We start from the raw sequence: 26,545 nt of genomic DNA, 5'->3' as shown, positions 1-26,545 counted from the left end.
TTACGAAATGATAAGCTTCTCTTAATGATCTCATCTGGCCACCTCCTGAGTTGCATATCATTTTGATATTGTAGTAAATTATTTTTCCATTGTTCAATTGATAACCATCAAATTTTTCAGTCCATTCAAACATATTTATTATTTTCTTTACATCCTCTAACTTATTGGTTTTTAAATTGATTCGCATATTTGTTTTATTTACCTTTGTTTTAGAGATTTTTTCAATAAGACTTATTTGATATTTTTCACATTCATTATGTTTTCCATTTATATACCAAGACTGAGATTTTCTCCACTCTTTAGTTTGACTAATACTTGGTTCGACCATTTATATATTGTGAAAAACGCGGCGGTAGCCCTTAAAAACCCTAACCCATCTTCCCATCGTTAAAACTTGTGCCCATATGGAACACAATCTATTCTATTCACTCTATCATACAATACCCATATGGAACACAATCTATTTTACACACTCTATCATACAATATCCATATGGAACACAATCTATTCCATTATCTAAAATAAATCTCTTATCATCAAAGGCTCCTAATGCCTTTTTATTTACTTCTTCACTATATATCTTATGTTTATAACTTCTTATTGTATTCATTTTCCTATATTCTTCTTTCTTATTCATCAAACAATTATAATAATTTCTAAAAGTTATTGATTTCTTTATTACATATTTCTTTATTCCCTTTAACCTTTTATCAATCTGATCACCATACTTATAAGCATATGCCTTTGCTCTCAATCCAATAAACTCACTCATTACTTTTCCACCCAACTCATCCTTAAACTTACCAATAACCTTTTCATTCTTTTTTGAAAATAACTCACTCTTCTTACTAAAATTACTTGTATCATATACTCCAATGTTTTTCTTCATATCTTTATAAACATCATCAGTTTTTATATCGAGAATAAAACTATCAGTGTCCATATACAACAATGAAACATTTTCACCATACTCTTTCTTTAAATCATTATACAAATAATCATACATCAATATCTTTGATAAATCAAGAACTGCTGTTCCAATATAAATTGGTTTATCCATGACAATACTTTCCTTTTTCATATGAATAGCAGAAAAGTTCTCTGAAAAACCTCTTCTCTCTCAAAACTTGGTTTATTTATCAATCTAGAAGCTTCTTTCCAAGATGTTGCAAATCTAATGTTTTGCCTTTTTCTAACATTCTCCATTGTCTTTCCAAAGACAGCATTATTCATCAATTTATAGAATTCCCCTTCAAATTTTACTTTTGTATTTGTTCTCATATCTGTATTGAATTTAATATACTTTTTCATCCAAGGACTTTGTTTAAATTTTAAAACTCTATGAATTTTAGCTACTCTCAACCCAGCAGATAAATATTGTCTCAAGTTCCTTTGATGCAAAACATATCCCTCTTTATCATAGAATGTTGTTAATAACTTTTCTGTTGATTTGCCTTTAATATTAAAACTTTTATGATAATCACTGAACCATTCTTTCTTTGGGGTTTCTTTCTCACATGCAGAAGGAAGGTCTTTATGCTTATTATGAAGATCACTCGGGTACTTCAAATCAACTTCAAAATAATAACCTTCTTCTTTGTCATTCAATTCCTCTTGAGAAGAATTAACAATATTCATCAAAGCCTTTTCATAATCCTTTTCTTCCACCCACTCTAATTTACCATAAGGCAGAGATTGAGACATTGCCCATCCATACAAATTATTAGCATCAAAATACATCAAATAATTACTATCTTTTTCACTATCATAATTTGGAAGATATTTATTATTTGCTTTAGCATATCTTTTTGAACATACTTGTGATATTCCACCTCTCTTGGACTTCTCAATCATCAAAAGCATATCAACATCACTGATTAAATCTATATCTTGTTTTGTCATTTTCAACATTGCACTCCAAGCTAAACCAGGAGCTGTGAAATAGTGGGCAGGATCTAATCCATTACAATTTTTATTATGACAAAGTGATCTAAAAGCTTCAAACACATCAGCTAACAATAAAACATCTGTTTTTAGATACAAATCATGATATTCTCCAAGGTTCTTTATCTTAAATATTTTCCAAATTTCTTGTGCGTGTTTATATTCCTTATCACTTATCTCTTCTTCATAAAGGTTATTATAGAAACTTTCTTTTGAAGGAAGTTGTGTTTCTTTAAATCTCATAAATGAATCCATATAACCATAAGGATAAATTCCCTTACTTGTAAGAATTTTCTCTTTACTTTGAATTTCATTCCTTGTTTCAATTTCCTCTCTAGTTAGAATTCCCTCTTTAATCAGAATTTCATCTATAATCAGAATTTCCTCTTTAGTTAGAATTTCATTCTTTGTTCGAATTTTCTGTATAATTAGAATTGCATCTTCAGTAAGAATTTCTTCATTAATTTCCTCATTAATTAGAATTTCCTCTTTACTTTGAATTCTCTCTTTAATCTGAATTTCCTCTTTAGTTAGAATTTCCTCTTTTGGAAAGAATGAATTAAGATTTGGAAAAGAGCCCGTGGAGCTTAGATTTGATGCGAGGTTGGCTAGTGGTGTTCCCATAAACGTGTAAGAATCAAGAAACCGAATACGAGTTATAGGTTTTGTGAATATCATTTTTGTAAATGAAATATACTTTTGACTTGTGTTTGTTATGGCAGAAATATTCCCTGGTGTTTTTGAAAGTTCATTTATAAATAGATGTGTATCATAGTTGGCGCTGTTGTGAAGAAAGACTGGAATAAAAGAAGGTAATTTATAATTAAGATTACAACAGGAATGAGCGGGACCTCTATATTTACCAGTAAGATGGCAATGATCCCTAACTTTAGGCTCCTCAATTTCCTCCTCACAAATATGACAGATATTGTTCTTTCTAAATTCTAATTTTTCTTCTTTGGTTAATTTCATCGGTTCATTTGTTTCTTTCATTAATTTAGTTAGTCTTATACAATCCTTTTCTAATCGTTTTACAAACTCTTGTGAAGCTTTTTTCCACTATAATGTTCAAGTTTATTATACTTTTCTCCAACAGATGATTTGATATAATAACAGAAACCACAAGGAATATGTTTTTCATATTTATTTGTATATGGTTCTTTTGGATTAGGAGAAGCAGTATTTATCTTTTTAAGGATACATTCAAAATCAGCGTATATCACAAATGGGTGCATGATAGATTTATTATTATCTTCAAAATAAATCTTTTCACCAGGTTTAGGCATTGTAATTACAGCTGATTTATGATTACTACAATATTTTGAATGTTGTTCTAATCGTTCTTTTGTATGAAATGAATTAAGGCATCATTTCCAAGGATATATTTTGTTTGCTGTTCTGAATACCTGAGAAGAGATTAATCTTGATAAATTATTGATGTATGTGTAATGTGAATTCTTTCCAACACTAAAATATAAAAGATCAATGTGTGTTTCTTCATTTTTATAGTTGTTTGAAATTTTTAATATTTGAACTTTGTTTGTATCCGTTAATCCATATACATTAATAGAAAGATTATTCTTTTTCTCAAATTTAGGAATATCTGTTAGTGGCATTGGGAATTTAAAATCTTTAATGTCCAAGGTATTCTCATATTTCATATATTGTTTTACTCTTTCTGAATTACATTTTGGTGGATGTAAGTGAGCAAGAACAGACCAGAGAAAACATTTATTATCATTATTCTTAATATTAACAACTGCCTTCTTTCGTTTTATTTCTTTTGGTAATTCAATATAAGAAGAAGCTTTAAGAGGGTTTGATTTTAGAATGTGTATATCTAAAAAGATGATTTTTTTAATATTGAATCCACTTCCTACCACTGTATTATCAACATCCTCCTCTTGTCTTGATAGTTCTTCATAAACCCCACTATTCAAAAAATCTTGAAATGATGTTATAAAATAAAGATCTATTCTCATATAAGGAGTTTGTTCTTCATCTTGTCTTTTCATATTCATTTTCACTCCCATATAAAACTTTAAAGTTTTCATTTCTTTTAATGTCTTTTTAATAAATTTTTCAACATCAGGTTTCACTATTTCAATTGATTCAACTATTGATGATGGACCGGGTTCTCCAAATTGAAAAATCCTTATTTTTATATGCCCTTCAAATGCCCCATCAGTGTTTTCAATATAATAGTCTCCCTTTACTTTAAACTCATTTTTCTTGTGTTTTTGTGATTGAAGATGTCTATTATAACTACTCTTCAAAACATCCTTTGAGCAGATATCACAATGTTTTCTTTCCAACTCAAGAGGAGATATTTTATGAAATAGATTAAATGTGTGTTTGTTGGTTCGGAGGTGTTTTCTATAATGTTTATATTCGTGATTACAAACATCGCAGTACGTTGTATTCACCATATTTATATAATAAAACTTTGCTTAAACTAAAATTTTCTTGATGAAAATTTCGTTTATTTTACAGGTGAATCTGTGCTTAAACTAAAGTTTTCTTGATGAAAATTTCATTTATTTTACAGGTGAATCTGTGCTTAAACTAAAGTTTTCTTGATGAAAATTTCATTTATTTTACAGGTAAATCTGTGCTTAAACTAAAATTTTCTTGATGAAAATTTCATTTATTTTACAGGTGAATCTGTGCTTAAACTAAAATTTTCTTGATGAAAATTTAGTTTATTTTACAGGTGAATCTGTGCTTAAAACCATTTTATCCTCCAACTTTTTCACTTAATAAATACAATGTTTCAAGACACAAAAGACAAGTTTCAATCAATCTCTTCATTTGTTAAAGACACTGAGAAATATGTCAAGGATGTAAAATTGAACAAAGATAAATATAACAACTATTGGATAAAAACAATTATGGTGGATATGATGAGTTCTTCAATTTACTTCAGTGGAAGGGCTTTAAGTATACCTGGAAGAACATCAATTAAGGTATCTCTAACAAAAGTTTCTCCTCTCCTTCTGGCAATATATTCAAAACTAGAAAAAGCAATGAAACAAGAAAAGGTATCAAAAAATAAAAACCTTATGGATGAAGCTTTAGAAAGAAAAGATAAGACCATCTGTAATATGCAAGGAGAAATTTGTATTTTTTTCAACAACCCTAAAGATATAAATCCTGATGAAATAAAGGATGTTAATATATCAGGTGAAATGACATTTCGTTCAATTGTAGCTAAGGATCATTTTAAAATTACCTTTAATATAAAAAATGTAGCAGTTGAATCTGTTAATGAAAAAATGTAAATCGATATCGATGGTAATGTTTTTTCTACTAATTAAATGAGTCAATATTCAACTGAAGATTTTGAAGATTATGAGAGTGATTATGATACCAAGAGTTTGCATTCAAACGATAGTTATGGCACCGAGAGTTGGTGTTCAAATGATAGTTATGAAAGTATAGATGATTCTGAAAGTATCGAAGATGATATCGAAGATGAATTACAGTTTAAGTAAAGTTTTACTTTATAAATATGAATACTTTACTCGATTTTGAGCCTCTTGAATTCCATGATTCTCCATATGACAAATTTGAGAATTGTCCTGCGTGTGAAAGACGGGGATTAAACACAGAGTCAAAAGCCTATAAGCAATGTATATTCTGTGATTATCTTCTCATTAATGATAATCAAAAATATAAAAAGGAAAATAATTCTTTTAGATTTACACCAAAAATGAATTACTTTACAAGATTGATTAGAGAAATGAATGTAAAGTACGAGGGTGATAACACACCTTTCCTTACAAGGGAAGAAACTGAACGTATTAGAGAAATGTTCAAAGGATTGTTGTTATATATTATTCATGGATGTGATTTTCAGGGAAATATCAACACAAGATATTGCATAAATAAAATAATGGATTATCTTGAAATTAAACCTGAACTTAGGATAAAATATAGAATTTTGAAAAAAGCCAATAATAAATTAAATAACCTGTTTTCCAAATATATAAATGAATGATTTTTTACCCATTTGGGAAAATAAGATAAAATTTGACAACCATAAAAATCTCCCAAATTCATTAAGATGCCTCATAGTTGGTTCAAGTGGATGTGGAAAAACCTGCTTACTTTTAAAGATGCTCCTCACTCCCAACTTTTTAGATTATGATAATTTAATAATTTTCACAAAGTCGAGTTTTCAACCAGAGTATCAACTACTCTCACAAGGTTTTAATGCTGGTCTTCAAAAAGAAGATATAATCAGTTTATTTAAACTTCAAAAAAACGTAAATGATTTTAACATTGAAGATATAATACAACTATTTTGTGATACACAGAGATGTAAAAAGAAATCAAAACCGATAACTTGTATTCTGAGTGATAATACGGATGATATACCGTCTCCCCAAGATTTGGATAAATCCAAAAAGAACCTCGTTATCTTTGATGATTGTGTTAATGAGAGAAACCAAACGGTAATGGACAGCTACTACACAAGAAGGAGACATTCTTCTTGTAATTGTATTTATCTTAGTCAATCGTACTTTCAGCTTCCTCGTCGTTCCATCAGAAACAATGCTAATACTTTTATTTTATTCAAGTTAAATTCAATAGATATAAACAATTTTTGGAGAGACAATTGTTCTACATTATGTAGTAAAAAGGAATTTGGGGATTACATGAAACACACGACTGAAAAATATAAATATATTGTTGTGAAACAAGATGAGATATTAAATGATATTTTTCAATAAATAAATGGATGCGAAAGAAAGAGCAAGAAGATTTAGGGAACATCAAGAGTTGGTTTCAAAAGTTGTAAAACAGCAGGAAGACATAAAGAAGAAACGCAGACAGAAACTAACGGGCGAAGAAGCATTTGAAAGAAAACAAGAGAAATTTTTTAAACCACTTTTAAAAACTTCCCAAGAAAAAATGAAAGATGTTTCCACAGTTCCCACAGTAGAATATACTCCTAATAAACTTCAAATGTTAAAAGATTTCAGTCAAATGACGGAGGAAGAATTAGAGCATATTGGAGAATTAGAATATCATGATGAAGAATTATTTCAACAACTGGAAGAGATTAATCAACCCCCTGATTATATTGTGAATGCTGTTCAAAACAATGAATATTCAGCGGATTCAAAAACCAAAGCAGGACTCATTCCAACAGAACAATCAGCAATATTTCATCTTGTTCAAGAAAAGGTATTGATATTTAATGATGAATTAAGGTTCTTAGGTTCTGCTCAACCCCCTGTTAAACTAACTCCGAGATTAATGTTTCTTCTCCCAAAAGATGGAAGACAAGGTTCAACTGTGAGGGATGAATCAAAGTATATTGATAAACCATTGGATATGGAAAATAATGATGATAGAGTATATATTGATCTGCTGAACACTCTAAATTATAAGGTTATTCTTTCTGGTAAAAGTAGGAAGAATGAGAAGGAGAAACACATTATTCAGGCTTTAAGTATCCTTGGTTCAGGTGTTAGTTTTCTTCCAAATGACCCATCGCAATTAGTTAATAGACTGTTATTGTTGTTAGGCAGTAAGAAGGCTGGAAATAACAATTGTTTTAATGAAGCATCAGCCATTTTAAACCAGTTGATGAACATGAAAATAATTAATAAATATCAATATAAAGACATTTTATCTCATATTAAATAAGATGAGAAGCACAATCCTTAGTTTCAATTTCACAACAAGCAACCACACATCTTTATTCCCATACCCACTACAACTTGACACAACAAAAGAATATGAGGCATCTTTATTGTCCATGGAAACTTATAATACCTTATTTAATATAACCGAGAAAAATGACAAGTTTAGTTATAATCCGGGAAGTGGATACAAAACGATAACAGTCTCACCCGGAGCATATGAGATTTCTCAAATATCTTCCGAAATTGCTTGTCTTATAAAAGAACAGGGTGATGAACCAAAAAATATTGTTATAAACATTCAAAAACATACTTCAAAATCAACGATTAAAGTTAAAAAAAATAACTATAAGGTTGATTTCACAATTGATAATTCATTTAGAGAGTTATTGGGTTTCTCCTCAAAAAAGATTGAAACTAATGGGACGTTTTACAGTGATAATGTCATTCAAATATCCTCAGGAATAAATTCGGTGTTAATTCACTGTGATTTGATTGATGGTGCTTATAATGATGGGAAAAAAACAAATACAATATTTTCATTCAGCGCATACTCAACCCCAATTGGTTATAAATTCAATATGGAACCCAAAAATTTGGTTTATCTACCTGTGTCAGGAAAAACCATACACAGAGTAAATTTTAGGATAACCGACCAAGATAATCGTGTGATTTATTTTAATGGAGAAGTTATATCTATCAGAATTCACCTATGTGAAGTTTTCCAATAAATAAATATGATGGTTATTGTGAGGAAACACGAGTTGGGAAAATATAAAATAATTACAGGGGATGGGATGTTCCTTTCCCCATACTACAAGGGTGAAGGTATGTATCTTGATAGAGGATACTATAAACCTAAGAGACAAAGGGGTGTTGGGCATCAATTTAGAGGAGATGGGATAATTGATACTCTCATGGGTATTGGTTCAACTATTCTTAAACATAAAGATCTAATTGGTTCAACTGTTTCTGCTGTGGGAAATGTAGCAGGTGCTGTAAAGAGTATAAAAGATGCCCAGAAGGAATCTCATAAATTACAAGCAATAAAAGAAATTAAGAAAGGCAAAACTCAGTTGTCCCCCCAAGAACGACAGAAAATAATTCAAATACTTGGATCAGGGTTTCAAAAGTTTTAACATCTTTTTTTCCTAAATAAATACAAGTATGGAAGCAATTGATAGTATCTATGATTTGGATGATACTATTATTATCTCAAACTCCACTAAAAAAGAAGATTACTTCAAGGTAAATGCAATAACTGGAACAGACTGGAATACGAATGGTACAAAAAGTTTTGAAATAAATAATCAACAAACCTATTTGAATCTCTCCGAAAGTTTCTTGTTGTGTAAATTTAAATTCACTAAGGCTGGAAATAACACAAACGCTCCACTTGTAAATGATTTCTTCTGGAAAATGTTTGATAGTGTGCGTTTGTATATTGGAACACAAGAAGTTGAAGCGGTTGATTATGTCTCTGCTGTATCTGAAATGATGAAATTTACACTCTATACATTCAGTGATAGAATGGGAAAGGGGTCTGCCGAAGGTTTTATTCCTGATATGTCAACGGGAACAAACACAGACCCTGGATATACTCAAAGGAAAGGAATGTATAATGATGATACAAAAGCAGAAAATAGTTTTACTGTGGCAGTTCCTCTTAAAGGTATATTTGGATTTTGTGATCATGATAAAGTTCTGTGTGGTCTTAAAATTAGATTTCAACTACAAAGGAATGATAATGAAAATCGATTGCTTTTTGGTGTTGCTAGTGCTTTTGGTGATCAGAATAAATTTGTAATTGAGGAAATGAGTTGGTATATCAGTGAATATACTCCTAATCTTAAAACAGAAGAGATGTTGAATCGAAGACTTAACTCAAAGAAACCACTCAGTGTATCATACCTCAAAAGAAGATGTCAACACGTTAAACTCAATCAAACTACTTACACGTGGAATTTGGGTGTTCTGGAAGGAAAGCCACGATACCTGTGGATCATTTTTAAAAAGCCAGATGGTGATACTGCGACTGATAAGAATAATGCATTGAGTGATAATGCTAAGGTGAAACAACTTCGCGTTTCTCTAGATGGAACATTTTACCCACGAGATAGATTGGAAATGAATTGGGAAAAAAATGATTTTGCTGAAGCATACAAGTCTTACCAAAAGGTGTGTGAAAGTAATGGAAATAAAGAACCTATTTTGGATATGACAGCATTTAAAAGTTTGTATAAAATCTATGCGTTTGACCTGAGCGCTCAAAAGGAAACTATAAAGTCTAATCGAGTGGATACTTCCCTATACATTGAAAGAGGAGAGAGTGAAGAAGTTGATACATATTGTTTGCTTTTGGAAGAAACAGAATTGCAGATTAATACAGATAATGGTGTGATGATTAGTCTCACATAATTTTTTGTTAAATAAATGAGTGGCAAAGTACCAACTGGGGTATATGTTAATCAAATCCATCTTCATAAACTATCATCTTGTGTTCAAAATCAAAAGCCTTGTACGATTAATGTTAATACAATTCAGAGAAAAGGAGCAGTAAGAATTGATGTTTTGCTCACAAGAGAACAGGTTAAAATCTTGAATGACACTGGCTCACTTAAAATTAAAATGACAAAACCAATGTTGAAAAAATATTCAATAAGAGAGACGAGTGGAGGATTTCTCCCATTTCTAATTCCTTTATTTGCTGGTTTAAGTGCGGTTGGAGCATTGACGGGTGGTATTTCAACAGTGGTGAAAACTGCCAACGAAAGGAAGGCTCAACTCCAGGCTCAAAAAGAATTGGAAAGACATAACAAAGAGTTGGAGAAACAAATTAGTGGAAGTGGTGTAATTGTAGATTTTGCTGAAAAACTTGAAGGTCTGCCTGATAAAGCGAGATTGTTAGTTGGAGATATGCTTTCTTCTATAGCACAAGCAGGTGTAAAATTAACGAAAAGAGGTAATGGATTATATCTTTCTAATAAATAAATGAGCATTGATGAGTGGTTGAAAGAATTTGGAAAGAATACAACATCAAATTTACAACTTGTTAAATATTGTAAGAAATTAAAAATTCATAATGTGGTTATTTGTATGAGAGATGAATTAACAAATGTGCCGAAACATACAAAGAATATTATTATGAACTTAGAAGATAATAATGGGAACGGTTCTCATTGGGTTTGTATTTTTAATAGTCAAGACAAATATTATTTTGATAGTTTTGGTCTTCCGCCACCTGTTGAAGTCATAAAATTCTTACAGAATGGTGTTTATCAAACATTTCAAGTCCAAGAATTAAATTCCAAGTGTTGTGGTCAATTATGCCTATATGTGTTATTTCAACTCAACAAAAATAAAAATTTCTATGATATTATTTTTAATCTAATATAAATGACTTATGTTGGTAAAGATGGTTCTATCTTTGGTGTATCTCAAGAACTGGACATTGATTTATCAAATTATTACACAAAGGCACAGGCTGAACGACATAAATATAATATAACCAAAAATATTAACATGAAAAATGCTTATAAATTAAAAAATTATCCAACCCCAACTGAAGCGAATGACTTGGTGAGATTAAGTGATTTATCACAATATATATATACTTAAATAAAACAGCTGTGTATTCCAAAGATACAGAAGTGTTGATATTATCTCCAGGTCATACAGAATTCACAGTTCGAATTAAAATAAATTTTTATGAAGAAGGGCGTATCGTTTGTATGAGAATAGAACAATGGGGGTATGATATGAATGATTTAGGGTATAATTGGTCATTTAAAATTAACCTCGAAGACCTGGAACAATTAAATCAGTCTCGTAAGGAAGAATATTATCCACTTGGTATCGAGAATGAGTTTTGTGGGGCTACGATTAGTAAACAACAAATAAAAGAATTTAATAAGGGTAAATATGATAATGGTTTTGCCCTTGTTTATCTCATGAAAACAGAAAAAACAGGATTATATATAATAAGTAAGGAAATACAAAATGATTTAACTATGGGAAGATGGGGAGGTGTTTCGTGCCATAATATTATTCTAACATATATTTCTAATACATAAATGACAGCAAGAAGGCTTCAAGAAAATTATCATTTCTGTGTACAAGCATACCTTCAAGAAAAGGGTATTCGGTATTTTAATAAATATGTTCTACAACATAAGAATGAGGTATTTTCAATAAAAGATTGGCATTATGCTGATGTTGATAAACCGACAACTTTAGATTTAATTAGAATGTTAAATAATGAAAAAATTATAAAGTTAATAAAAGGTAAGGCTCTTTTAGAAATTCAAAAGAAATTTTATTGGTTTCCTGTTGTAAAAAAAATTATTTTGGATACAGGAATAACAAGAAATCCTGATGAATATATGTATAATATTCTATGTGGTGTAAGCGATTCAAGGATAGTAAGGGATGAGGAAGGAGTTGAAGAAGAGAGGGAAGAGGAGGAAAAGGAGAAGAGAGAGAAGGAGAGGGAGAAGAAAGAGAAGGAGGAAAGAGAGAAGAGAGAGAGAGGGATGAAAGGGAGAAGAGAGAGAGGGAGGAAAGAGAGAAGAGAGAGAGGGAGGAGAGGGAGGAAAGATAGTGGATGAATAAATATCAAAATATGGAAACCAGTGAGATTCAAAAAAGAATAGGGGTATTACAGAAAATAACTCAACCCACCGAGGAGGAAAACAAAGAATTGATAAGTCTATTTACAATACTTTCGACAAGACTATTGACATCGAGAAGATATGTATTTTAATTCAAGTTTTTCATTTTTTTTTTTCTTAAATAAATGGGGGAGAGAGTGAAGGCATTTCTAAGGATTCTTTATGTTTTAAAAATTAAGATTCAAATGTGCATGTTGGAAACTAAAAAGGTTTTTGCACTCTGCAGGAATTTTTCTCATAAATAAATGAGTTATTGTCTCAAATGTAAAAAGAAAACTAATACTAAAAATATTTCATATATTAAAAGTAAAAATAACAGGGTTATACAAAAAGGTATATGTTCGGTGTGTGGTTCAAAAAAAAATCAATTTATCTCCCAACACAAACTAGGAGATATACAAAAGTTTTTATCAGGAAGTAAATTTACAACTGCTGGAATACCAGGGGAATTACATCTTCCAGGGTATTCTTTCTGTGGTCCAGGCACAAACTTGGATAAAAGATTAGATGAGGCAGACAATCCTAAATCCTGGAGTAAGCCTATCAATAGAGTTGATGAAGTGTGCATGAGACACGATATTGATTATGGGAATACCACAACGTTGAAAGAAAAGCATGAAGCCGATAGAGAAATGTTGTATAATTTGTCTCTGATACAAAATCCAACCTTGAGAGAAAAAGTTGATCGGTTCATTGTGAAGAAGATGATCAGTGCTAAATTGAAACTTGGACTTGGAAATTCAAAAAACTTATAGGCTCTAATGATGTCATTAAGACTGAAGAGCAATTAGCTGATGAATTACATAAACCAATATTCACAAAGTTTCAGAGAAGGAAAGTTTATTCCAAGGAAGTAGATTATATCTGGTCTGCTGATTTGATTGAACTCAATAATGATAAGGGGTACAAGTATGCTTTAACCGTTATTGATTTGAGGAGTAGATATGCGTGGGTTGTCCCTTTAAAAAACAAAACAGGTAATACTCTTATGTTAGCTTTTCAACAGATATTTAATAAAAGTAAGAGAAAACCTAAAAAATTGTGGACTGATGAGGGTAGAGAGTTTTATAACAAGACATTTATGAATTTTCTAAAAAATAACAGTATTACATTATACAGTACCTTTAATGAAGGGAAGGCAGTTGTTGTTGAACGTTTTAATCGTACCTTAAAAGAGAGACTATATAAAAAATTCACACAACTCGGTTCACAACAATGGTCATCTTTTATTCAGGATATTGTGGATAAGTATAATGACACGATTCACACGGCAACAAATATGAAACCATCAGAAACATTTACAAAATTAAAATATGAAAAAGAGATTAATGTCAGAAAACCTAAGTTCAAAGTTGGTGATATCGTAAGAATATATAGGTGGAAATCTCATTTTGAAAAGGGTTTTACTAAACGATGGACGAAAGAACTTTTTAAAATTGTTGATGTAATAGATACGGTTCCTTGGACTTATAAGATATATGATTTGGAAGGGGAAGAGATTTTAGGTTTATTTTATTCACAGGAATTACAAAAGACAAAAATAAATTGAAATTTTTTGACTCCGCCCCTTTTTGACTCCCCCCACACAAGCCCCGCCCACACAAGCCCCCGCCCACACAAACCCCACACAAACCCCACCACACCCCCCACAAGCTCCAATAAATTGAAATTTTTGACTCCGCCCCTTTTTGACTCCGCCCACACACGCCCCTCCCACCGAAGCCCCGCCCACACAAACCCCACACAAACCCCACACAAGCTCCACACAAGCCCCACACAAAAACTCCACACAAGCTCCACACACACAAACCCCACACAAGCTCCACCCATATTCATCATATCCACTTAATTAGTGATCAGTTAATTAGGTCCCCACACACACAACATGTTTATTTAATTAAAAAATTATCCACCCATCCACACCAGCTCCACTCATCCACCCATCCCCCCATCTCTCCACCCATCCATTTACCCACACAAAGCTCATCCACATAACCCTCCTCCTCATTCACCCCTCCCCCACAAGCTCCACCCACGTACACCGCTCCCCACACAAGCCCTGCCCACATAAACCACTCCCACATAAACCCTGCCTACACAAGCTCCACACAAAAACTCCACCCACATAAACCCCGCCCACACAAGCCCCACCCACACAAGCCCCACCCACACAAGCCCCACCCACACACACCCCGCCCACACAAGCCCCTCCCACACACACCCCACCCACACAAGCCCCACCGAAGCCCCGCCCACACAAGCCCTGCCCACACAAGCCCCACCCCCCTCATTCCCCCCTGTGCGCCCCCACCTTTGACCCACCACCTCCCTCATCCCACCCCCACCCTTCCCCACACACACACATGGGGAGGGAGGGATGGGATGAGGGGGTGATGGGTCATTGGGGGAGCGCACCTACCCCCCCCCTCCCTCTCGTTCATGTCTTGATTCTTTTTTTGTAATTCAGAATCAAGTAATTGTAAACAAAGCAAATATAATTTATTAATATTGAAAATATTAAATATTCATTTGCGAGAATGTATAATCTTTCCCAGCAATCTTCTTCAGATGTCTTGTGATTTCGAAACTCAGACACCATATTCTGTTTTGAAACAAAAAGTGGATAATAATTAGGTTTTATAAAGATAATTACATGGTAATATGAGTAAGCCTCGTTGACTACTGAATTAACACACCAGGAGCCTGTCATCCTTTCAAGGTCAATAAAATGAATTCCAGTGTACTGACAAAACCACGTCCAAACTAATGATGCAACCAACATAAGGCGACATTCTAAAGAGAGAGTGATATTAATAATAATTCAGAAATATTTACCTCCAGAAAATCATGTGTTGTACGAGTGATATTAATAATAATTCAGAAATATTTACCTCCAGAAAATCATGTGTTGTACAAGATTGCTTCAACAGCTGATGTTGTGCGATAGTGCTGAAAAAAAATAATAATAAGTCAAGGGTATAGATGAAGAGACAGACAGAGAGAGATACAAACAGACAGGGAAAGCAACACACACACACACACGCACACACACACACATACACACACACATACACACACATAGACACACACACACACACGTGCCTCACCATTGGTTTAATTCATTCGAGATCAGAGACCAGTCATTATAAATCATTGACCTCTTCAATAAGAGCAGAGAGAGGTAGGTAGAAAGACAGACAGAGAGAGAGACACACACACACGTGTCTCACCATTGGTTTAATTCCTTCGAGATGAGAGGACGTGATAAGACTTCGTGCCACTCATTGTAAATGTCTTTCAATTCTCTTCTAAAATCATTGATCTCTTCAATAAGAGTATTAATTTCATGCACCACGTCGTGATATGTAAACTCAATTTCTCCCAATGACCTGTCAGGGAAAAAATATATATATCAGAATTATCATGATTTAATTAATAATCATTTGCTTCATCGTTCAAAGAGAAAACCATACACAAACTTACCAACTCTGTAGTGCGCTGTTGTCTTCATCGGAAGAAAGATCGCCCATGTCTCAGTTGTAAAAATGAAAATCCCGTCTGGCAGAAACTTTGTCTGGCGAATCACTTATAAAGCAACGATGAGGAGATTGCTTAATCATTGGGTGTGGCCACAGGAAATGACAAGCTTCTCTTAATGATCTCATCTGGCCACCGCCCGAGTTGCAAATCATTTTTGTGCATAAACCACGCCATAAAAAAAGTTTTGATTCAAATGTTTTCAGTTCGTGTTCTGAGATAAAATATAAACACGAGACCTTGCCTCACAGAATAGTTCCTATTTTTTCACAGCATGGCAGTCCAAAACCACTTCCTCATTCACACAGCACGACCGTGTCAAAAAAACACTTCCTCATTTTCACGGCATGAACTGAAAACATTTGAAACAAAACTTTTTTATGGCGTGGTTTATGTACAAAAATGATTTGCAACTCGGGCGGTGGCCAGATGAGATCATTAAGAGAAGCTTATCATTTCGTAATGGCACAAAAGGGGTATCTTAAAAAATATAAAGATTCAAATGTTTTGTTTTTCAATATTTTAGATGGGGATTATTGTGCAAAGAAAATTAAACTATTGAAGGAATTTGAGAATGAACAAATGTTTATAGGTTCAATGAGTGAGCTAAACAATATGCATTGGTTATTTGATAAAGAGTGTCCCGAGGCTTAGACGTTTCAGATATATCTTTAGAATCACCTTTAACAAATCTTTATCTTGTTGTATGGGTTATTTGATAAAGAGTGTCCCGGGGCTTAGGCGTTTCAGATATTTCTTTAGAATCACCTTTAACAAATCTTTATCTTGTTGTATGGGTTATTTGATAAAGAGTGTCCCGAGGCTTAGACGTTTCAGATATTTCTTTAGAATCACCTTTAACAAATCTTTATCTTGTTGTATGGGTTATTTGAATAGAGAGCCCCTAGGTTAAAAGGGGAGACAAATAAATATACCTTGGGCTAAAAAGGGGATTTTTTTTTTAGGGGAAAAAAAAGAAAAATTTCATGGCTGAAAATCCCCCATTCATTTACATGGGGAAAAGTAAGCCAGAACCAGTATTCTTTCCCTACTCTCAATGTATCGTACCTGAAAAGAAGATGCCAACATGTTAAACTGAACCAAGAAAGAAGAAAGAGGGAGAGGCATGGGAGAAAGAGGGAGATAGGGGTGTGAGAAAGAGGGAGAGGGGTGTGAGAAAGAGGGAGAGGGGTGTGAGAAAGAGGGAGAGGGGTGTGAGAAAGAGGGAGAGGGTGTGAGAAAGAGGGAGAGGGGTGGGAGAAAGAGGGAGAGGGGTGGGAGAAAGAGGGAGATGGGTGTGAGAAAGAGGGAGAGGGGTTCGAGAAAGACGGAGAGGGGTGTGGGGTCAAAAAGAGGAGGGGAGAGGTCTTAACGAGAGGGAGAAGTGTGAGAGTGGAAGAGTGAGAGGGGTGGGAGGGAGACAGTGACAAAAAGAGGAAGAGGGGTTTGAGAGAGGGAGAGGGGTGGGAGAAAGGGGGAGAGGAGTGGGAGAAAGAGGAAAGGGTGGGAGAAAGAGGGTGAGGATCCTGAGAAAGAGGGAGAGGGGTCTGAGAGAGAGGGAGAAGGGTCTGAGAGAGGAGGGGAGGAGTCATAAAGAGAGAGAAGAGTGTGAGAGTGAGAGGGGTAGGAGCAAGAGAGGGAGAGGGGTGCGAGAGAGAGAGAGAGGAAGAGTGGTAAAAGAGAGGAAGAGGGGTGGAAGAGAGAGGGAGAGGGGTGGAAGAGAGGGGGAGAGGTGTGGAAGGGGGAGAGGTGTGGAAGAGAGGAGAGGTGTGGGAGAGAGGGGAGAGGTGTAAGAGAGAGGGGGAGAGGCAGAGGGGTGGGAGAGAGAGAGGCAGTAGGGGACTGTGGTGGGAGGGGGAGAGGCAGAGGGGTAGGAGAGAGAGAGCGGGGTGGGGGGGACTGCGGTGGGAGAGAAAGAGAGAGGGACTGCGGTGGGAGAGAGAGACAGAGGGACTGCGCTGGGAGAGAGACAGAGGCACTGCGGTGGGAGAGAGATGGGGAATGTGGTGGGAGAGACAGGGGGACTGCGGTGGGAGAGACAGGGGGACTGTGGTGGGAGAGACAGGGGGACTGCGGTGGGAGAGATAGGGGACCTCATCCACCCTTCCCCATGAAGGTGGCAACACCTTTCAGCAGCCTGACCAGAAGGGGGATAGTTTGGACTTAGTAGCGTTAAAGTGATGCCTGGAACCATCTTACACTCTCTGTGTCAGGATTGCTGGTCTTACTTTGTCTCATGAAAACTATTGCTACCGGGTGAGTTTTATTCTCTCTTTCTTGCAAACAAACATCAAACACTTTTCATCATACACTTTTCTTTCTCATTTTCACTCCATACCTTTACATTCTCTCTTTTATTTGTCTTTCCTCTCATTTCCTCAGAAACCTCCAATTAAATATGTAAAGTCCGAAAGGTTAATGGCCCCTAGTTCCCAGCATCATTGAGTGTGAATAATCGCTGGTGACCTGCCTGTCTCTGCTGCCAATGAAAGAAGGGCGGAGAGGAGCTAAGGCAGTTGTAGTAGTGGTATCGGTCCCTCCCAAGACCCATGCCTTTTGAATCAACATGACTTTTAAAATTTGTTTCACCAACATTCGTGGTATTTCTTTAAATATTTCCTCTGTTGAACGTCATCTAGCAAGTAGCTCTCCTAAAATATTGCTTCTCTCAGAGACCCAATTATTATGTGATGTTCTTGTTAATACCTTTAACATTTCAAACTATAACTTTCACTCACGATTCCACTTCAAAAGAGGAGTCTGTGTCTATTCCAACATTAACACACTTGTTGTACACCTTGTGGACCTTGAATCTCCAAACTTTAATATCATCTGGTTTAACATTTGTCTCCTGACCATCACTATTTTTCTCTGTTTTACTTTCTCCTCTCCCAACTCTACAAACTTCATAACTTTCATTGAATATCATCCAACAAACTTTATAACTAGCTATGACATCTGAACACCCTCAAGCAGAATTCCTCTATTGAGGAAACTACAATGTACACCACAGGAAGTGGTTGAAATCTTCCAATACGGATGTTGGGGGAGTTGAAGCTCTCACATTTTCCATTCTCAATGACTTGGAAAAAAATTATCAACCACCCTACCCATGTTCCAGATAATTATGACAACTCTTCCTCGACTTTGAATTTGTTCTTCACCTCCAATATGTTGCATTGCAGCTACACAATTTCACCTCCAATTAGTTCTTATAACCACAATATTGTGAACATCACTTTACTTACGACCACTCCTTTTCCTCCAACTGCTCCGCCGAAATGCCAGTATTGGCATTTCAATAATGCTGACTGGACCAGTTTACAAAACTTCTTTTCTGACTTTCCCTGGGAAGACTACTGCCTCTCCTCGGGTGATGCCTCTATTTCTGCTGAACCTATAGCTGAAGTTATTGTTGCAGGAATGGAGGGTTATATCCATTTCTCTTTCCAGTCTATCTGTCCTACCAATTCTTGGTTCAATAGTCCCTATTATGCGGCCATTTGTGCAACGGATGCCGCATATCGGACATGAAAAAAACTCTTCTTCCTCCGACTCGCATTCAGCTTTCATATCTGCCAGAAATCATTGCAAACATGTTATTCGTGAAGCAAAGCATTCGTTTATTCAAAAGAAATGTGACAACCTCTCATCTTCTTCCACTATTAGGTCTATCTGGTCCTGAGCTAAGAGTATCTCCAACAACTTCTGCCGCTCTACCTTTCCTTCACTTTTCCATTTCAATGATACTATCGCTGTCTCTCCGCCCAATAAAGCAACTCTTTCTGGTTCTCTTTTCTCCTCTAACTCCACACTGGATGACTCCAACATTCCATCTCCCTCTGATGCACCCCTTACTAATCCTATGCCCCTCCTGAAAATCTATTTTCTGCAATCAAAAAATACTCCTCTCTCTGGACATAAGGAAGGCCTACGGACAATGTGGCATTCCTCTCCGTGTCTTGAAAGAATGTGATTCTGAATTTGCACTCATGCTTGCTCATTTGTTTCATTTTTGTTTAAAAACCTAAACTTTACCTCTTACCTGGAAATCCCTTATAACTGCCGTCCTATTGGTCTGACTTCGACTGTTTTCAAAGTCTTTGAATGTCTTCTCATTTCCCATTTCCTCAAGCATCTTCAATGTCACAGTCTTCTATCTGACCATCAAAATGGCTTCCGCAAGTCATGATCTACTGGTAATGTCCTTTCTTATATTATGAATGTCTGGGCTTCTTCTTTGAGAGACTTTTGGGAATCCTTTGTTGTGAGCCTTGATATCTCAAAAGCCTTTGACGGAGTTTGGCGTCAGGGTCTGATATCCAAGCTTCTCTCTTTTAGCTTTCCTCCTTCTCTCTGCTCTCTCATATCGAGCTTTCTCTTCGACGGTTCTATCTCCATAATTGTTGATGGTTCACATCTTCCTCCTTCCCTATCAACAGCAGTGTACCTCAGGGTTCCATCCTGTCTCCAGCACTCTTACTTCTTTTTATCAATGACCTTCTTTCTTCAACAAATAACCAAATGCACTTGTATGCTGATGATTCAACATTACGTTCCTCCATGTCTTTCCCATCTGCCCAGTCTTTCCTCACTCGATCTACATCTTGTTTCATCACAGCCACCTCTTTAAATTCGGATTTGGACAAGATCTCCCAGTGGAGTAAATGTAATCAAGTTAAGTTTAATGTTTCAAAAACTCAATTTCTTCCTCTCTCTCTCTCTCTCTCTCTCTCTCTCTCTCTCTCTCTCTCTCTCTCTCTCTCTCTCTCTCTCTCTCTCTCTCTCTCTCTCTCTCTCTCTCTCCCTCTCCCTCTCCCTCTCCCTCTCCCTCTCCCTCTCCCTCTCTCTCTCTCTCACTATCTCTCACTCCCACTTCCAATCCCACTCTCTTTCTCTCTCTCTCTCTCTCTCTCTCTCTCTCTCTCTCTCTCTCTCTCTCTCTCTCTCTCTCTCTCTCTTTCTCTCTTCTCTCTCTCTCTCTCTCTCTCTCTCTCCCTCTCCCTCTCCCTCTCCCTCTCTCTCTCACACACACTCTCTTTCTCACACTCTTTCACTCTCTTTCATTCTCTTTCTCTCTCTCTCTCTCTCTCTCTCTCTCTCTCTCTCTCTCTCTCTCTCTCTCTCTCTCTCTCTCTCTCTCTCTCTCTCTCTCTCTCTCTCTCTCTCTCTCTCTCTCTCTCTCTCTCTCTCTCTCTCTCTCTCTCTCTCTCTCTCTCTCTCTCTCTCTCTCTCTCTCTCTCTCTCTCTCTCTCTCTCTCTCTCTCTCTCCCCCCCCCTCTCAAATTTCCAATCCCCTTTGAAAGCTCCACAGTTACACTATGTGATATGATAATCCTACTAGGTATTACCCTCACCATCAGATTTATCCTGGAATCCACATGTTACACAGATCGCTAAGTCTGCCTCGAAGAAACTCAGAGTCCTGTTCAGATGGCGAAGATTCTTCTCCTCTGAACAGTTGCTTCAACTATATGAAGGATTGATTCATCCTTATTTCAAATACTGCTCTCACATCTGGGGAGGTTCGAACTCCACAGACTTACTGGACAGAATTGAATCCAAAGTAATCCGACTTATCAACTCTCTCAATCTGACCTCAAAACGCGACCCGCTCCAATTATATGCATAGTTGGCTCTCTTTCTCTTTTCTGTAGATATTACTTGCTGCTTGTGAACCTCCATCATTAGCGAACTTGCTGCTTGTGTACCTCCATCATTAGCGAAACCACAAAATACTCGACAAGTCACTACATCGCATATGATCATTGTGTGGCCATTGGCAACTCAAGGGTGGCTGTTATGATGTTTGTTTCTTCCCCTCCACTGATGAACTCTGGAGTGATTTGTGTTCTCACATCTTCGCAAACACCTATGACCTTCCCTTTTCAAATAGAAGATTTTTCTTACTTCATCAAAAACTCTAAGACTATTCTCTCTTTCTTCACTTTTATATCGATGCAGTTCTTTTATTTCAGGCCTGGCCTCGATGAGGATTTCTCCGTGACTTCAGAGCTTTCAACATAAAATAAATAAATAAATAAATAAACAGTTGCACAGACTCGATCCATACCAGTGAACACTGGTCGATAAAATTGAGAATTAAATTATCTTCCTAGTGTTGGCTGCAGTGCAATCCGATGGAGATGAAAGGGGCTGCAGCTCTGCTGAGCTCATGCCTAATATGTGGAGCCTACATGCAATTATTTAGCCAGAAGTCTTGATGAAATTATTTAACAAGGTACTGTATATATTGGGTGGTCGCAAGACTACCCTTATTCTCAGGTTTTCCATCTATCTGTATGTCTGTCTGTTTGTTTGTATGTAATGGACAGCTCTGGAGGCCAGAGGAGTCAACCGATTTTGATGAAACTTGACTGGTAGGCTCATAACAGGATCTAGTTCTATGCTTTTGAGCACCGTTGCTATGGACGCCACCGTTGCCCAGCAACGGGACTTTGAAATTTTTGAAAAAATCCGAAAAATATTTTTTTAGAAATTCAAAAATCGGCTTCCGCGCTTTTATGCGCACTATAATCAACCTCTTTGTCAAAAATTTTCAGCCCGATCCGTCAAAAACTGTTTGACTAGTATGCAATTATATAGCGACTACCCATGTTGCCTACCGGCTTGTACAGTATATGTATGTGTATATATGTATGTATATATATATATATATATATTTATATAGTATATGAATGTGTGTATATATGTATATGTATGATTGGGGTGGTTGGGATGATACATTTTTAAAGATAGTCCATGGGCCCAGGCCAGAAATTCCACTTGTCGCTACCATTTAAGGAGACCAATCCGAGTTATGATTTTTGAATTGGTATATATATATAGATCATATTTTGATGTGTTAACCATTGCAGACTGGCAGCTTATTGGTAGTTATCATCTCTGGAATGTACCCACCCTCCGCATAATGAAAGCGAAAAGGCAAACTCAGAAACATTCACTAATGATGCAATTGCTGTTTCCACATGGGGCTAGAATGAACTGCAAACCACAAATGCATGTCTGAAATGCTTTATTTATACCATCCGAATAATCCTTTCTGTCATTCCTGAAGGCAGAATTTGTTTATGGCAGAAAGGGGCGAACAATAGGGCCTATCAAAATGTTGCTGATTAGTGATTTTCAGTACATTTTAATTTATAACATTGTCATACAAGTTCCCTGGGTAGTGCTACTGAACCGCAGTAGCCTACAACATGCACATGTTGTATGAGAAAAACATTTATGAACCTTTTACATGTTTTTACAACAGTTGAAAGAATTGCCCTTCCCCTAGCCTAGTTCCAACAAGCGTCCAAAATGTGAAATTTACGGATAACCCAAATTTCACCACGCCACTGTGGCATGTTTATGTACTATGTTTTACTCATGCATATTTGTAGCCATGAAAGTCCTAGTGATTGTGCCAAAACATTCACACCATGGATCAGTAGTCGAGTCTTCATCACTGTTATCAGCATCAGACTCCTCGAGGTCTACAACCTCTTCCTCGACATCAGCGGGCTGGTTGCTGCAGGTTCACAACTTGCACATGTCAGTGCACTTCAGGCTATTGGCAAGGCACGTGCAGTCTGGGAGTTTGCACGACCGTCCACACTTGCAGGAAAGCAGTTGCAACACTGCATCCGGTGCTAGAGAACCCTGCATCCACTCGATGGCCAGCTTCCCGTCATCATCAGTGGTCCATCCACAACCCTTGGGACTTGGAACATCGGGTTGGCATTGCAGACAGCGCCTCCAAATAGCAGCCTGGTAGTTTGCACGAAGGACGTGCATGAAGAGGCAGTCTTCACATGGTGGAAGCTGACTGGACTCTATCTCTCCCCGTCTGGCACAGAAGAGTTGATGTCGGAGTTCATTGACTTTCGTGGTGTTGGTAGACAGCACGTACATGTGGCAGGTGACCTCTTGCAGCTTCTGAAAGAGCTCGGTGGATACTTCCCATGAATGACCGAGCTGACTGAAGGACTCTTGGTAGGTCTTATCCGACTTCATTTGCTTCAAGGCGCCCATCTTTCCCCGCCTGCAAAGGCACTGACTGTATCACAACCGGAGAACACGTGCAGTCCAACCAGGGCATCACAGACACTGTCTCCCATTGATCTAGCAAGATTGTCAATGTCTTGGAACCGTGTGTGGGTTTGCGTACCACACTTCTGATACACGGGGCATGGGATGTCCTTCTTGAAGGCAAGACACAGCACGAGGACATCTGTATCTTTGGCAGTGATCACCACAGCCTTGTACCCAGCCTCTGCTGCATGCAGAGCATGCAGAAGCATTCTGTTGTGTGCTTCCTCCTGCGTGGACTTCAGCTCTGCCACTTCCTCCCAGTGTTCCTTGGTTTTTTTTTGATTTTCCCCCAAAATGTCAGTATCTTAGAATAGTAAAATGGTAAAAATGCAAAATACGTACACTAAGCTGCTCTTCTGGAACGGTTATCACATATTGAAATAATCATATAGTCCCTACCAATAACTTAGTAGCCCTAGTTTGGTTTCCTCAGATGGTACCGATATATGCCTGGGCCCATGGACTAAGAAGAAGGCACTTCCACCTAAAAGTAAACAAGATCTACTCCACTAATCTGAGCAGAAAGCAATAGGAGATGTGGTATCGGGCGACGTTTCACCTGCTTCACAACAGGCTTGCTCAGGGCAATAGACGCCGAGCCTCGGCACGTGTATGTGTATATATATATATATATATATATATATATATATATATATATATATATATATATATATATTTTTTAATCAATACAACCATTCATTTCTGGTCACGTGCTGGTGCTCGAGGTCAAATGGAGGAGTGTTTTTTTTTTTTAATTACATTTTGCAAACCTCAAGCAAAATAAACGTCAAATCAGATCATTGATGGGCTGCTCTGCTCTTTTTTTTGTTTTTACTCACACGTGATCTGGTGTTATTTGTGTGTAGGTGAGCATGTGTATACGTGCGCTTGTTGTTTTTTGTTTCCAGGGCACGAACACAGCTAGTTTTGTGTCTGGGATGGACGTGATGAGGTGTGAGTTGTGTGAACCTCCACATCTATAAAGGCCAATTGGCTCTTTTTCAATTTCAAATGTGAAGTTAATGCTGGGGAATACCTGGCCAAGTTGTCCCAGTAGGTGGTCTACCATGTTTGTATGCACAATGGCGAAGGTGTCATCCACATACCTGTTTCGGTATCGTGGGAGCCAATTTTCATGAAATTGTTGGGGTTCCCGTTGGATGTTTTGTATACACATGGACGTAATGTTTTGGATTGAGTGTTGTTTGTTGCTCACCTTGTCCAGCTGTTTTCACTATCCAGTTTTCACCATTTGCATCAGAGGTGTGTATTGTGTGGGTATGTCCACAGTCTCCCCAGTTAGACCACCAACTCGGCTCTTCAGGTGCCATGCTTCCAATATCAACCTGTGTCGTTTGTTGGACATCTTGTCTTGGACACGGGTCCCATCAAAGTCAAATTTGTGGCTAGATTGCAGGCAATGATGAGCTATGGCTGACTGGGTCACCTTTCCAAGCCTAATGGATCTATCATGTTCATCTAACCTTTATTTAAAATTCCTTCTAGTTTCACCATTGTAAAATTGGTCACAGTCTTTGCATGATGAATGGTAAACTACTCCAGATTTATCACCAGTTGGCATTGTGTCCTTTAGTTTTAAAAAGACATTATGGATGGTGCGTAGAGGCTTGGAGGCTACACCAATACGTGTGCTGCATACTATCCTGCCAATCCTTTCAGAAAGGCCTGGGTGGTGGCAGTACATAGTGCCCAAGAATGTCTGGCTCCTTCCATTCTGTCCATTTTGGTTCTTTCAAAGTGGGGAATATCCCTTTGTTGTACCCATTTCTGAGCAGGACTCCTCCAACTAATCTAAATTCTTAAACTGCATCATCTTTGGAAGATGACAGCGTCCACGCCTGAGCTGCTTCGGTCCGTGCTGCACTGCATTTGTCGGAGATTGGGTTGCAGTAGTTAAAATCTATTAATCTGCTGGTGTGGGTTGGTTTACTGAAAACTGAAGTTATTAGGGAGCCATCAGGCTTACGGTGAACCTCCACATCTATAAAGGCCAATTGGCTCTTTTTCAATTTCAAATGTGAAGTTAATGCTGGGGAATACCTGGCCAAGTTGTCCCAGTAGGTGGTCTACCATGTTTGTATGCACAATGGCGAAGGTGTCATCCACATACCTGTTTCAGTATCGTGGGAGCCAATTTTCATGAAATTCAAATATCTTTTGTTCGAATTCCTCCATCAACAAATTAGCCACAACAGCAGAGACCGATGAACCCATAGCTGTGCCAAATATTTGTCGATAGTGTGCACCATGTCATCGATGATGGTCGTGCTACTCAGACATCTCCAGCAGGCTGGCAACATCCTCAGGTGTTCGGTGGCTGTTCTGACAAGACATTTTCCAATTGTTTGAATGTTTCAACTGATCGAGCGTGATGCTCATTGCTAGATCAACTGGGATATTGGTGAAAAGTGAAACCACATCGAAAGATACAATTGTCTCATCTTGGATTCTAACTTCTCTTATCTTTTCGACAAATCCAGCACTATTCTTAACCGTTTTATCAGTCTTTCCGACAAGTCTGCCAATGATGCGTGCTAGGAAGCCAGACAATCAGTAAGATTGTGCATTTACAAAGGACACGATGGGTCTCAGAGGGACATTGTCTTTGTGAATCTTGGGAAG

General features: G+C 36.8%; 1 protein-coding gene and 1 long non-coding RNA gene across 2 annotated transcripts in view; one reads left to right on the top strand and one right to left on the bottom strand.

The window, feature by feature from the left end:
• LOC147030781 (insulin-like growth factor-binding protein 2) overlaps positions 1-26,545 on the top strand; it is a 106,887-nt gene that overhangs the window by 74,537 nt on the left and 5,805 nt on the right. The gene's annotated exons all lie outside the window — the stretch shown is intronic.
• Positions 14,705-15,766, bottom strand: LOC147030782 (uncharacterized). Its single transcript, XR_015056505.1, has 3 exons — positions 15,499-15,766; positions 15,160-15,217; positions 14,705-14,870 (listed from the first exon to the last, which is right to left on the bottom strand). It is a non-coding gene; the product is annotated as an uncharacterized LOC147030782 (long non-coding RNA).

Source organism: Eptatretus burgeri, chromosome 3 (genome assembly GCF_056783735.1).
Source record: "Eptatretus burgeri isolate ZD-2024b chromosome 3, Ebu_testis_v1, whole genome shotgun sequence".
Taxonomy (NCBI): domain Eukaryota; kingdom Metazoa; phylum Chordata; class Myxini; order Myxiniformes; family Myxinidae; genus Eptatretus; species Eptatretus burgeri.
Note: the sequence above shows the minus strand (reverse complement) of the source record. Positions and strands in the feature narration are given on the sequence as shown.